Genomic DNA, 13,208 nt, shown 5'->3' on the forward strand with positions numbered 1-13,208 from the left:
CTTGCTGACTATTCCGACAGAGGAGTAGGAGGGTGGGTATTGGAATGGACATGAACACCACATCTCTAAGAACAGCAGTTACGAGAAAGTGAGTAACTGTTTTTACTTCGAATGATTGTTCGTCCATTCCAAGCAGGTGATTCACAAACTAGAGCTCGGGAGGTGGGGTCTGAGTTATCCACAGAAAAGAACACAGCTCGCCCAACAGCCACATCCCTGGATTGTTGTGTAATTGCATAGTGCGATGTAAATGTATGTATTGAGGACCACGTGGCTGCCCTGAAAATTTCCTGAATAGGAACTTGTGCCAGGAACGCCGCAGAGGTGGCCGGGGCCCTGGTAGAGTGAGCGGTTATCTGTGGAGCGGGCTCCTTTGCCAAGGTATAGCACTCCCTAATGCAGGACGTTATCCATAATGATATACATTGAGAGGATACTGGGAGGCCCTTCATTTTGTCCGCCACGGCTACAAAGAGTTGGACAGACTTCCTGAATGACTTAGTTATCTCTGTGTAGAAGGCTAAGGCCCTATGCACGTCCAGTGAGTGCAGCCTGCACTCCCTATCGGAGGAGTATGACTTGGGATAAAACACTGGGAGGAAGATGTCCTGGGTCATGTGAAAATGGGAGATGACCTTCGGGAGAAAAGCCGGATGAGGCCTGAGCTGGACCTTATCCTTATGAAAAACTGGGTAAGGGGTCTCAGATGTGAGGACCCTGAGCTCTGAAACCTGTCGAGCTGAGGTAATTGGGACGGAGCTGAGGCTTCCACCAGGGCTGTCACCTGGAGAGCCGGTGCTGGAGTTGGCTGAGGTACTGGTGCCGAGAGCGGCAGTCATTGGCAGTGCTGGCACTGATTGCGGCACGAACAACGCAGGGGACACAGATGCCATTCTGGAGTGCAGACCGTGGACTTGATCCTGGCTGTGATGGTACACTCAGGGTGTCCAGGAGGGCCACTGAGCAGGTGGTTGCCACTGTTGTTGCCACGGTGCCAGGTATGGTTGGTGACTGTGCTGGGACCTAGACCTGGACCGTGATCTGCTAGATCGAGCTGAGTCCACCTCCGACTCAGGTCTCTGAATAAGACTACCACGGAGGAGCAGTCCCGTGGGTCACCAATGAACGATGACTCTATTCCAGGGAGCGGTGCTCTTCCTGCGTCTGTGCAGGCGGTGCCGGAGAGGGAGACCGAGTGGAACGGGGGCATGCGGTCGCCAGAAATTTGTCTCTTTTGGGGGGAGGATGGCACCGGGAGGCATATTAGGTCCGTTGGCGCCTCGAATGCCTCCGGTGTCTGTGGTGGTTGTATGTCCACCAGATGGTCTGGGGACCAGGAAGGGTTTGGACTCTACTAGACCCCGGCTGGGGCAGGAGTTGATGAAACCCTGGGTGGAAGCGAGGCGGAGGCGGTCTGTCCCAAGCCACTCGCGGATGGCACCAGCCCCTTAGCTTTCAAGGGGGATGATCAGTCGCTCACCGGCTTCTTCTTTACCGGCACTGGAGACGAAGAATGGTGCCGAACTGAGGCTGACTCCCTATGGCCCTAGTAGTGGTGGTGCCGGTGGGCTTTAGAGTCCTTAGTCGGGCCTGTTTCGCGTGTTGTCGGTGCTGGAGCACTGCGCACCGAAGAGGACGTGCTTGATGCCGGGTTGTTGGGTCCCGGGTCGGATTGCTGTCTCAGAGCCGCCTCCATGAGCGGTTTTAGTCTCTCTCTGTCTGCATTTGTGGAAACCCTTGCAAATGCAGCACGTGTCTTTTTGGTGAGTCTCACCAAGGCACCGCAGGCAAGACGAGTGAGGATCACTCTTGGGCATAAACTTTCCACAGGACTCAGAGTTTAAACCCCGGAGGCCCAGGCATACCCCCACAGGGGAAAACTAACTATAGAGAATAACTACTGAACTATGTACAGAAAGAACAAAGACACTGCTAAGGTGCTTGCTATAAGAGCAAGCAAAGTTTCAGCTAGCAGTCTCAGGTGGTAAGAAGGAACTGAGAGGGTGGGGGGGGGGTCGGCAGGGCCTGATATTGGGTGCCATGAAGGTGCCACTCCAGGGGGTGCCCAGGCCAACCCTATGGATGCTGCTAGGGGGAAAAATGTTCCGGCTGGCATGCACGTGGCATGTGCACACACCTGCTTGGAATGGAAATGAACAATCACTCGAACTGGGGCATACACAGAAAATGTCAGGTCAGTGCAAAAAGTACAACAGTCACCTTATGAGGGCAATACCAGTGGCTTTCAGATTGATCAGCATGCCAACAACCACCTGGGTCCACTGAGAATGTTATACCATCCCTACCCCTGTCTACTCTAGAAGACAGCAAACGGTCAGGATTTCTTCACAAAAGGAGGGAACAATGCTTAAAATGAAGCAGAAATCTGAAACTGACTCCAATGATTGCAGGACTCTTTGGATCATGGGGCTTATCACCTTGACATGAAGAAAAAAAATGGAAGATACTTGTATCCTTTTAATGCATTGCCAAAATATGGAAAGAAATCCAGAGCTGAACTCTGGATTCTTTTGTAAGAGTGCAGGAGAGAGAAGCTAGTAAAAACTGAAAGAAAATTAACTGGAGGCAACAATGTTATAGGCTTGAAAAAGCCAAAGACAATAATGGTGCTCAACAAGCAGCTCATGACTCATACATCTCAGAGATCCATAAGGGCCCTACACTCACCATTCCAGAACACATTGTAAGACCCTGGTCCTGCTATGCAAGATGCCCAGATGGACCCCTGTGCCCACACACAGCCCAGCTGAAATCAATAGGGTTCCATGTTGGTTCCATCTACTAGCAAACCTTTGCAGGACTGAGACCTAACATACTGCACACGTGTAGGGCAAATACTGCCAACCTGTATTACAGAGAACTTACTGCTGTGAGGAGATATGCTAAACTTGGGAGCATTTCCTGAATCAGCCCCTTAAAATACTACATTAAAGCATTTTGCTGAACGACCCTTTGTATGTAAAAATTGATTAATTCCTTCAAAAAAGGACACTGAAGTCTTAGAAGGTCTGATACATACAGCAGTTACCTACTTCTGTCATTCACTGCTCCATACACCTGAGATTTACAATGCAAAGTTTGTAACAGCGAGTTATTTATGCTGCATGTGCTTATCTGTTGCAGGGTAATTTACATTGAGAAACCTTGCAGGTTTCTGCCTGAGAAGGACGGAGTAATGCAGACACACTTCAGCACCTGTAAAATAGATTTTTGGTTACCACAGACATATGGATTCATCTCCCAAGGTCTCTGGATAGAATCCACCCCCGCCCCATAAATAAAGGAAAACGGTAAATTCCTGAGAACCCCAGGTGTGCCATAAGAAAGCAGCATCACTGCTGCATACCCTGGACACAGGCTGAAGCTCAGAAGGTTTGGTAAGTGACATGAGCACATATGCATCATGAAATAAAAATACCGCTAGTGTTAGCAATGCTGTGCTGATACAATTGTACCTTAGAATAGCATGATCTGATTGGCACTGCCCCTCTGAACGCCTAAGAGAATAGATTCCAGATGCTATGGTCACAAACACTGCACCTCCGCTTATAAAGATTCTTCTTGGACCACTTTTCACAGCAGGGGTAAATTTGTAATGATTTAAACAAGGTTTTAGCCTTGTTCGCACTCCTTCTGACTTAACAGCGGAACCATAAAGTTAAAGGAAGCGTTTACTGTTCCATAACTTATTTGCCATTCACATTTTTAAAGTGGATTAGTGGTTAGTTGATTTTTAAAGTTGATTAGAGGCATGCCTCTAACCAAGTGGGTATTCACCCATGAAAGCTTTATGCTCCAATACGCCTATTAGTCTATAAGGTGCCACAGGACTCTCTGCTGCTTTTAGTGCTTACTAGTAACTGATATTCCTATATCATCACTGAGATGGGGCACGTCTAGACTAGGGGAGAGGAGTGGGTTAACGTGTTGGTTTACACATTAACCCATGTTAAAATCCTGGTATAGACACGGCAGTTGTTTTCACATTCTTTAGCTGATCAAGGTAAACCCTAGGAGGGAGGTTCATCTCAACCAGATAACCTGTTAAAACTGTACCAGCCTTATGTAAAATACACACCCTTTTCCCTACTGAAGAATAGACTTTCCTTGCAAGGAAAGAGTACTTTACTAAATGCTATGCGATATTACACAGGCTGTGTTAGACTGTACACTAACCAATGTTGGGATGTTAGGGAGCCATGCTGTCTAGGGGCACAGTCCTTCCCCTTGCTACCTGGCATGCACAGAGCCTGTTCACGCTGCCACACCCAACCATCCTGGAAAGCAGGTGGGGAGGAATCATGGCCCCAGCTACTTCCCACCTTGTTTGGGATGATTTGCACAGGGAGGGAGTAGTCCCTCCTAGTGGAAATCAGGACTCTGGCAATTGCAAATCCACTACACTTATGCTAGGGTCAGACTCACTATCCCTCAGTAAGGATGTTATCCAATCCTGTAGTGCCCTTCTATGGCATGGACAGGCATATGCAGAGCCAGTGTGCACAGAGGTTCTTTCAAACTTCCCACAGAGAGACATGGAAGGGGCCATTAGAGCAAGCACTAGTGTATTTGCACTAATGTGGAGTGGGGGTTAAAGTATGGGAAAGCTGTGGCTGCTATTCCAGTCCATGGGCTAGAATAGCAGCGGTAATGGTATCTGCCCAGGTCAGGAGAAGCAAATCTTATCTGCCATTCACTTTCCCCACTGTAGTGTTTAGATGTTGCTTGTAATTATTAGAATTGGGAGCACTGGCTGTTGGGAGTCTGAAAGGACAGGAAACAGGAAGGAGGAGGGAGGAGTTGAAGAGGCTGAGGGAGAGCTACTGAGGGTGCAGCAGCAGCTTGGAAAAGAGGTTTCCACTTTATTTTTTAAAGTCCTGTTGAAGTCTGTTAGTATCTTGCTTGGCCACTACAACACCCACACAAAGCCAGAATATTTTAACTCTGAAGAGGTAGCTGAACTTCACACTCTTCCAGCAAGAGAAAGTATTCATCTGATCCTCACTATGCCCCGATACGGACTAACAGCTACCACTCTGAAAACTGTGCTCTGTAGTTTGTATTACCAGCCATTCGGTTAGTTAACGTAAGCCAAGACTTTTACTAAACCATCAAGCATTCTATTAAAAGGCTGACTTTTCTACAGAAAGAGCCCAAATTAATCAGTGTGGGTTTTTTTTGTTTATTACCCATTCAAACTAGAAATCAAGAAGGCAGGTCACATTACCACACAGCACAATTTAGTTAGAAACTTTCACAGTCTGTTACAGAAATAACAACCAACGTAGGCAATAACTTCTCTTTGCATTATTCAAGTAATATGTTAAATCTTTAAAGTTCCCTCCCAGACACAGAAATTTCACAAATAATGTGTTCTTGCTCCTGTAGGCCATCTTAATCCTACAGTGAAATCACAATAAACTCTGAGGGAAAACACAATAAAAACAAACCACGGGGGATGTAAGCAGAGAATTACAGGATCAACAGAAAAAGCAACATGGTTGTGGGGAGAGCTATCTGGCAACACCCAGAACTGAAAATAACTGCTACAGTCAAATTAGCTGTTCAACCCTGAAGTGAAGGGAGACAACCATTATTGACTGTTAAGAACTGTGTCTACTTACACCAAGACTGCAGTGGCTTATGGCCAATGCAAAAATAGTTACGTTTGGGAAGTTTTAGTTTGAATTATCCAAATAAACAAATACACATAATTGATGCTGAAAAAAATTGTGAAATCTTCCTGTTTTGTTTTGACCAGGTCTACTGATGCGACTTGAAGCTGAAAACCCATGCACAGATTTGAAATTTTCACCCATGGTCCTCAACTAAAATTTATCCCTTTAGTTTTAGATTTGTTACTTTTCTGGGAAACAAAAAACAACCACCTCTTTGCCTGCATTTCCTTTACAGTGTATATTCAAGTGAAGATCATCATTCGACTAGGAATAGAGAGAATGATTAAGTTTATTTTCAGACCCCAGTTGCATCTTAGACATATAAAATACATAAAAAACCCCCCAAACCCCAACAATTCAATGCTGACTCTTCTCCATACATTAAAATCACCAGTCATGCTCACTAGAAGCTTTGGGGCTAGACATGATTACAGCTTCATTGGGATGTTTCTGAAAATCCTTTGTAACAACATACCGCATTTCTGTACAAAATTCTCAAGTGAATAGCAAAAAGATGCTGTAGACTTTAAGTTCATATCAACAATAAGAACAAAAGAGGAACTGACCTCTGATGTGATGCAGTGAGGTTATTTAAAGAACATTTGTTTAAAAAAAAACATATGGTAAAAATTACCAAGCAGCAATTGTAATAACACATTTTAAAAAATACAAAGAAATCAAATACATATCTGGAGGAAATAAATTATTCTGCATAACAGGTAATTCAAATGACCACCCCTTCAATGGACTTGCTGTACCCAGCTTCTTGAATCTTAAAATTGATTTGTGGTCCCACTCCAAGTATTTCTATATTGCTTAGTTAAATTTCAGTAAGAAAGATTTTAAAAGAAAATAAGAACCTACTTGTATCACCACTGTCCTTAATGCATCAATGACACCTTCACATCAGAATCGTTAACAGATTAATCCTGTCTGGAAGACTGTAGTGTCCTGTAATGAAAAATTATGAGCCATATTGAAAAGGATCCCACCATTTTTAGTTAATAGCCTGAGACGGCCAGACTCGCATTCAGAAGTTACTATTCAACTCAGGTATCTATTCATCCTACCTAGATAGCTATAACGCACCTATCACATTGATAGTTATGTATTATCTAATTGTCTAAGAAATTGTCAGATAATTCACGTTTTAGCTGGTCTAAAAAATATTCAAAGCTGAATATCACTACTAGACAATAGTTACCATAAAATTCAACTTTCAAGAGCTAAAAAGGGAAAGGAAATAATGCATTGTAAATAGAGGGCAAAAAAAGTTGGCTGTTTGTGTTTTTTTGGCCAAACAATGCACATTTGTGTTGAGTGATATATTTTGGGAATTCATGTTCAATTCAAAATTGTTTTGATCAAAACACAAGATTCCCTAAACCTCCTCCCCCAAAATTGAAGCATTTCATTGACATTTTTGGAATGAAACATTTTAATTTTCAAAGTCAAAACAGCTTTGTTTCTAATTTTACTTTTTTTTTTTTTGGCCATAGTTAAAACAATTCATAACTCTAAACATAAATGGTTTGTTCAACTTGCTGGTGTGTGTGTGTGTGTTTGTTTTTCACTGAAAGTTTCTGGTTTCGGATCGATCCAAAACAAATTCTATTCCCCCTTTTTCAGTTTGGCTAGCAAACAAAAACAAACCAATTCATTCAGTTGTAATTTTAAAAGACTCTAATGATCTGAAATACATTTTTGATACACAGTTTTACAGTGTTACGGTCTGATGTCCTGGCATCTTATTGATTAAGAAGCAATAAGAGCCAAGTTAGCTATTGGAAAGCTAGGATTTTCCTTTTGCTAATAGAGTGTGTGTGTGTGTGTGTGTGTGTGTGTGTGTATACACACACACACACAGTCACCCTTTCTAGCATCAAGAATTCCATGATATTGAACCTTAACAATTTAACTGGTGCAGAACTCATCACCACCTGACAGACCATGTCTACACTGTCCCATAGTTTTGACTCATGGGGTGCAAATAGCAGTTCACACCAATTTGAACGTGCTGCACCTCCCTTGTGTGGATGCTATGGGTCTGAATCTAAGGGTCCTGAGATTAGTGTGAACTTGGGATCTTTAAATTCACACCTGCCACACCCATACTAGGGAGTTACAATTTAGCTCTGTAGCGTGCATTGTTCTTCATGTGCCCTGAGTCCAAACTGCGGGACAGCATAGACATGCCCTTACACTTCAACCCAGTATAATTAAGCTGTGGATAAAATTCTACTTTTGTGAGGATGAGGGAAGAATCTTTGAGAGGACAAGTCTACACTTCCACACTACATCGGTGCAGCTGTGCCTCTGTAGTGCGTCTGGTGAAGCCGCGCTATGCTGATGGGAGATTGCTCTCACATAATTACTCCACCTCCATGAGAGGCGGAAGCTATTGTAACTTATGTTGCTCAGGGGGGTGTTGTTTTCATTTTCACATCCCTGAGCGACATAAGCTACATCACGTAAGTGGTAGTGTAGACCAGCCCTGAGACTTTCAGAACAGCTCAGAGGATTTTGTTTCTGCTATTTTATTAAAAGTAACAAAAGATGTGTCTCTAAATCCTTTTGACAGCTTTGCATGCCTCAGCCTCTGTCCAGATACTTTTATGGGTCTCATCACTGCAGTATTTTGCTGGGTTTTCTCTGTTTTAAAATGGTGCCTATTTTAAGGGGCACATAGTTCTGCAATTTATGAGCAAACACTAGGGCATAGGGTGCATACACCATTTACGTAACAGAGTATATGTTGTGTTTCATGCACACCATAAATATACATGCAGGTGTAAATTAAATTGTAGGATTAAGAGGGAAAAGATGGTTGTGTGCTAAAGCATAGGACAGAATTTGGAGCCAGGGGGTTAAATCCTATTTGTAATACTGACTTCAAGGCCTTGACCAAATCATTTAGGATTTGATTCAAAGCCCATTGAAGTCAAATGAGACTCCTTCTGACTTCAGTGTCTGTTAGATTGTGCCCTAAGCACTTAAATGAGTTTTACACAAGTGCATCTACACAGACTTCAGTGGAGTCACTCCTGATTCACTTCAGGGTCAGAGCAGAATCTGGTCCAATGTTGGCTAAAAAACTATTAAAAGAACTCCAGGCACCCTAGCTCAGAGCCCCAAGTAAAATCCAATATGGCTTTTCTGGAGGTACTCCACCACATTTTCTTCATCCTTACTAGTTCTCCCAGGGTAGCATATTGGTGTGTGCAAAGCACTTTCAGGTGCCACAGAAAGCAGAGAGTATTCATTATTATTATAACAGAGGGCCATAAAGAGCTTGAGGAAACAGAGGGGTTTTAAACAAAACTGGCCAAATTTTGAAATATTAATTTTTGTACAGCTCTTTGAATAGCAAGACAAAGTATCAGATGGCTCTAACTGCCATGCCGCTTACAACTGGATGTAGGGAGTGCGTGTAGAATGAAAGCTAGATCCATTGGTCTGCATGTGTGGGAATGAGTGCGACTGGTGTTCCTACTTTTCCAATGTTCTGACATTTTGGAAATAATCTTATTTTCTTTCTTTATTTGCACCAACATTAGAAAGGACTCTAAACAAACTTCTTAACGCTCACTTTGGTAATTCGCTAGCATTTAAAACTATTTTAAAAAAACAGTTCCACCCTGAAAGAGCTTTGCTGAATTATGCAAGAGCAAGCCTCATATTTCAGCTTCAATAAGGAAAATGAAAGTGATGTTGGATATTAAGAAAACACATCAGGTTCAGAGGTCTGTAATTAATCTTGTCAGTGAATGCAGCAGGCCAGGCTTGTGTGCATGAACACAGCATCTTGGGACTTCTCTGATTTACTGCGTAAGTACAGAGCCAGCTTGGGACATCTGGGATTTGAACCCATTACAGTGGTTGGACATGGTTTTAGTGAAGTTCCTACTCATCACATACTACGCCATATACTTAGAAGCATTAAATATTTAACTAACTGGTTCATAAATTTTGTATGGAAAACAGACTGAACGTACGTTTTTATTAAGAGTACAGAAAAAAGAACACAAATTTCTAGGACAGATCTCCAGCCTAGTATAAATGGAAGAACAAAGATTTTAAGGCAGAACTTTTTATAAGTGGTAGGATTTTTGTTGTTACATAATTATATATAGCCAGGTCAATGTAGCCACAAAAGTACTTTATTAAACAATTGATAATGTTTTTATAACAATTTCAGTAAAAACAATTGGAATAAAATTTGCTTTCTAGACCCTGGTAATGTACAAGATCCATTCAGTGGTGACTTAAAACAAAGTCAAATGGTTTATTCTCTTTTTACTGTCCAAAAAAAGAGAAATTCAAAAACTTTGAGTTGTTTATGTGTTAAGAGCAATCATATAGGGCCTTTTCCAAACTCCTTGGGAAGTTAGAGAGTCCTTCCCTTGGGCTTGAGATTAAAACTATTACTATTCTCTGCAGAATTGTTTATTATTTTCACACTACCCAAAGATTTGGAAGCTTCTTTACAGAATAGGTAATTTAACTGAGTGACTCAGGCCTAGCCCACACACAGTTATTGTACTAGTATAACTGTCTGCTCAGGTGTGATTGTTTTAAAAAAACAAAAAAAATAGTTATACTGGTACAACCCCTTGTGTAGATGCTATACCAATACAGCTTATTCCCCTTCACATATAAGAAAACACTTTTCTGATATAAGGCATTTTTATGGTGTTATAGCTGTGTCCACACTTGGGGCTTTTACCACTTTAACTATACCAGGACAGTTCAAAACCAAAAGTTAAAACTGTCAAAATCCTTCACAAAACAGAAGTTGTATTCTCCGTACAGCTCTAATCACACTTCTCTTTGACATGCTACTAAAATACCAGAACAGATATTCTTGTGATGGTATTTTGAACATAGCTGGAAGGTAGATAACCTTTGTTAAATTTCCAGATACCAGGCCATCTCCTGAAGTTTAAACAAAAAGAAAATCTCAGCTTTTGGGTCCTATCATCTGAACACATTATGTTTGCCCACCAGCAATATGTACAATGTACTTGAATCTTCTTTGTATTTATATGGCTCGTATCACCATAGTATTTGAGCACATATCTCGTCATCCACAGTGGCAGATTAGAGATTTTGCCACCCCCTAGGCCCCAAAATAATTGCCCCCTTCCCCGCACCAGCTCACCTCCGCTCCTCCTCCTCCTCTGAGCGCGCCGCCGGATCCTGCTTCTCCCCGCTCCCTGCCAGTGCTTGTGCGCGAAACAGCTTCGTGAAGGAGTGGGGAAGAGGGGGTAACATGGCGCACTCAGGAGAGGAGGTGGGGCCAGGGCGGGGATGGGGTGGGGTTGGGGCGGGGCCAGGGGGCTTTAACTGGCACCAGGGGAAGCAGCCGCCTCAGGCTGCTATTATAAATTTGCTGCCCCTGCAAATTTGTCGGCCTAGGCGTTAATACGCCACTGGTCCCCACGGCTGCCACTGTCCCCAAGGCTGCCTTTGAGCTCCATCCTTACACTTTGCCAGGTTGGTGGAACAAATTTCTGTTATTTTTCTCCTCTGCCTCCAGAAGACAGAATGTGAAAAACAGTATCAGGTGCCTCTTCCCCTGCATTAAATAGAAGCAAGATAGAAAACAGATTTAAATGTTTCCACGGCCAGAAATGCCCACTGTGATCACCTAGTCAAGCAGTTTTCAAACTGTGGGTTGGGACCCCAAATTGTGTTGTGACCCCGTTTTATGGGGTCACCAGGCCTGCCGTTAGACTTGCTGGGGCCAAAGAGCAAGCCCTACTGCTGGGGCTGAAGCCGAAGCCAGAGGGCACCAGCCCTGGGTGGCAGGGCTCAGGTTACAGGACCTTGGGCTTTGGCTTCAGCCCCCCTGCCTGGGGTGGTGGGACTTAGGCAGGCTCAGGCTACAATCCCCGCTCCTGGGGTCGTATAGTATTTTTTGTTGTTAGAAGTGGGTCACAGGGCAATGAAGTTTGAGAACCCCTGACCTAGTCTGACCTCCTGTCTAACAGGCCACAGAACTGCCCCAAAATAATTCCTAGAACCTCTCTTTTAGAAAAAAAATCCAATCTGGATTTTAAAATCGCCAGTGATGAAAAATTCACCAAAACCCTTAGTAAACTGTGCCAAAAAAGCATGCCTTCTTTCCAGTCTGAATTTTCCTACTAGCTTCAACTTCTAGCCACTGGATCAGGTTATATATCTTTCTCTGCTAGATTGAAGAACCATTGTTAAATATTTGTTCCCCATGTAGATACGTATAGATTGTAACCAAGTTGCCCCTTAGCCTTCCTTTGTTAAGCTAAATAAATTGAGCTCTGAGTCTATCACTATAAAGCATATTTTTAAAAATCCTTTAATCATTCTTATGGCTCTTCTCTGAACCCTCTAATTTATCAACAACTTCATGAATTGTTGCTATCAGAACTGGACACAGTATTCCAGCAGTACCATCATCTGGGTCAAATATAGAGGTAAAATAACCTTTTTATTCCTACTCAAGATTCCTCTGTTTATGCATCCAAGGATCATATTAGTCCTTTTGGTCACATTGTCGAACTGAGCTCAAGATTTCCCACACCACCACCAAAATTTTCTTCAAAGGCACTGCTTCCCAGGATAGAGATCTCTGTCTTGTCAGTGTGGCCTATGTTCTTTGTTTTTAGAGGTATAGATTTAGATTTAGCCATGGACTGAAGAGTAGCATTTTAGTATTAAGTGTGACATCCTGGCTCCACTGAAGTCAATGGGAGTTTTGCCATTGGGACCACGATTTTGTCTCAAGTTTCTTGGATACTTTAGCGTGGATGCTTCATCCATTTGTACTGAGAGAGGGGTAGTGTGGCATGGGGCAAGAATGTCATGGCTTCATACTTCATCCTCCCTCCATTCTTATTGGCATGCTATGAGGTTGGTGTTTAGGTTAGAGAACAGCAAGGCAAACAGAGCTCAGAATCAACCCAGCAACTGTTGTGGTGAGCATGGAGGAAAAAGTTAGGCCATGTTCCTGGAAATATTAAAAAGTGTGAGTAACTAAGTTCAATGGTAGTATTCATGTACTCAGTGGAGGTACTCATATACATAAAGTTACTTGTTAGGATATAGATATTCAGGCCTGTCTGTAAAGGCCTGTACTTTAAGAATTTAGGTGTATTCTTATCACTTGGCTAGTTAGAGGTATAAAAGAAAATCAAAATCACTGTCTGCCAGTGTAAGGTCCTTCTCTTACTGTGACAGTCTGAGGCCCTGTTCTTAGGCTAAGGCCTTTGACTAAGCAGCAGAAGCAGCCATAAGCTAGGAAGCGAACAGTCACATCCTCACATTCCAAACCAGTCACATTGAAATAAGGTGCTATTGGGCTGTCAGGCACTATCAGGACAGGATTGTATTCCTATCACCTCCAGAGAAAGGGAAGTGCGTAGAAAATGTAAAAGGAAACTTAGTTTGATAGCATCCTGTCTGGCAAGAACTCACTTATCAATAGCTGGGATGTGAAATCCTCACTTCTGTATTGTTTTGTCATTATAG

The 13,208-nt window shown here is 42.9% G+C and overlaps 1 protein-coding gene across 1 annotated transcript in view; it reads right to left on the reverse strand.

Moving 5' to 3' along the window:
• Positions 1-13,208, reverse strand: part of TENM4 (teneurin transmembrane protein 4) — a 2,254,482-nt gene that overhangs the window by 1,705,644 nt on the left and 535,630 nt on the right. The window contains exon 3 of the mRNA XM_084644861.1: positions 6,564-6,650. The gene's annotated coding sequence lies outside the window, so the exon portion shown is untranslated. The remainder of the gene's footprint in view (positions 1-6,563; positions 6,651-13,208) is intronic.

This window comes from Lepidochelys olivacea (genome assembly GCF_965140295.1).
Source record: "Lepidochelys olivacea isolate rLepOli2 genome assembly, chromosome: 1".
Taxonomy (NCBI): Eukaryota; Metazoa; Chordata; order Testudines; family Cheloniidae; genus Lepidochelys; species Lepidochelys olivacea.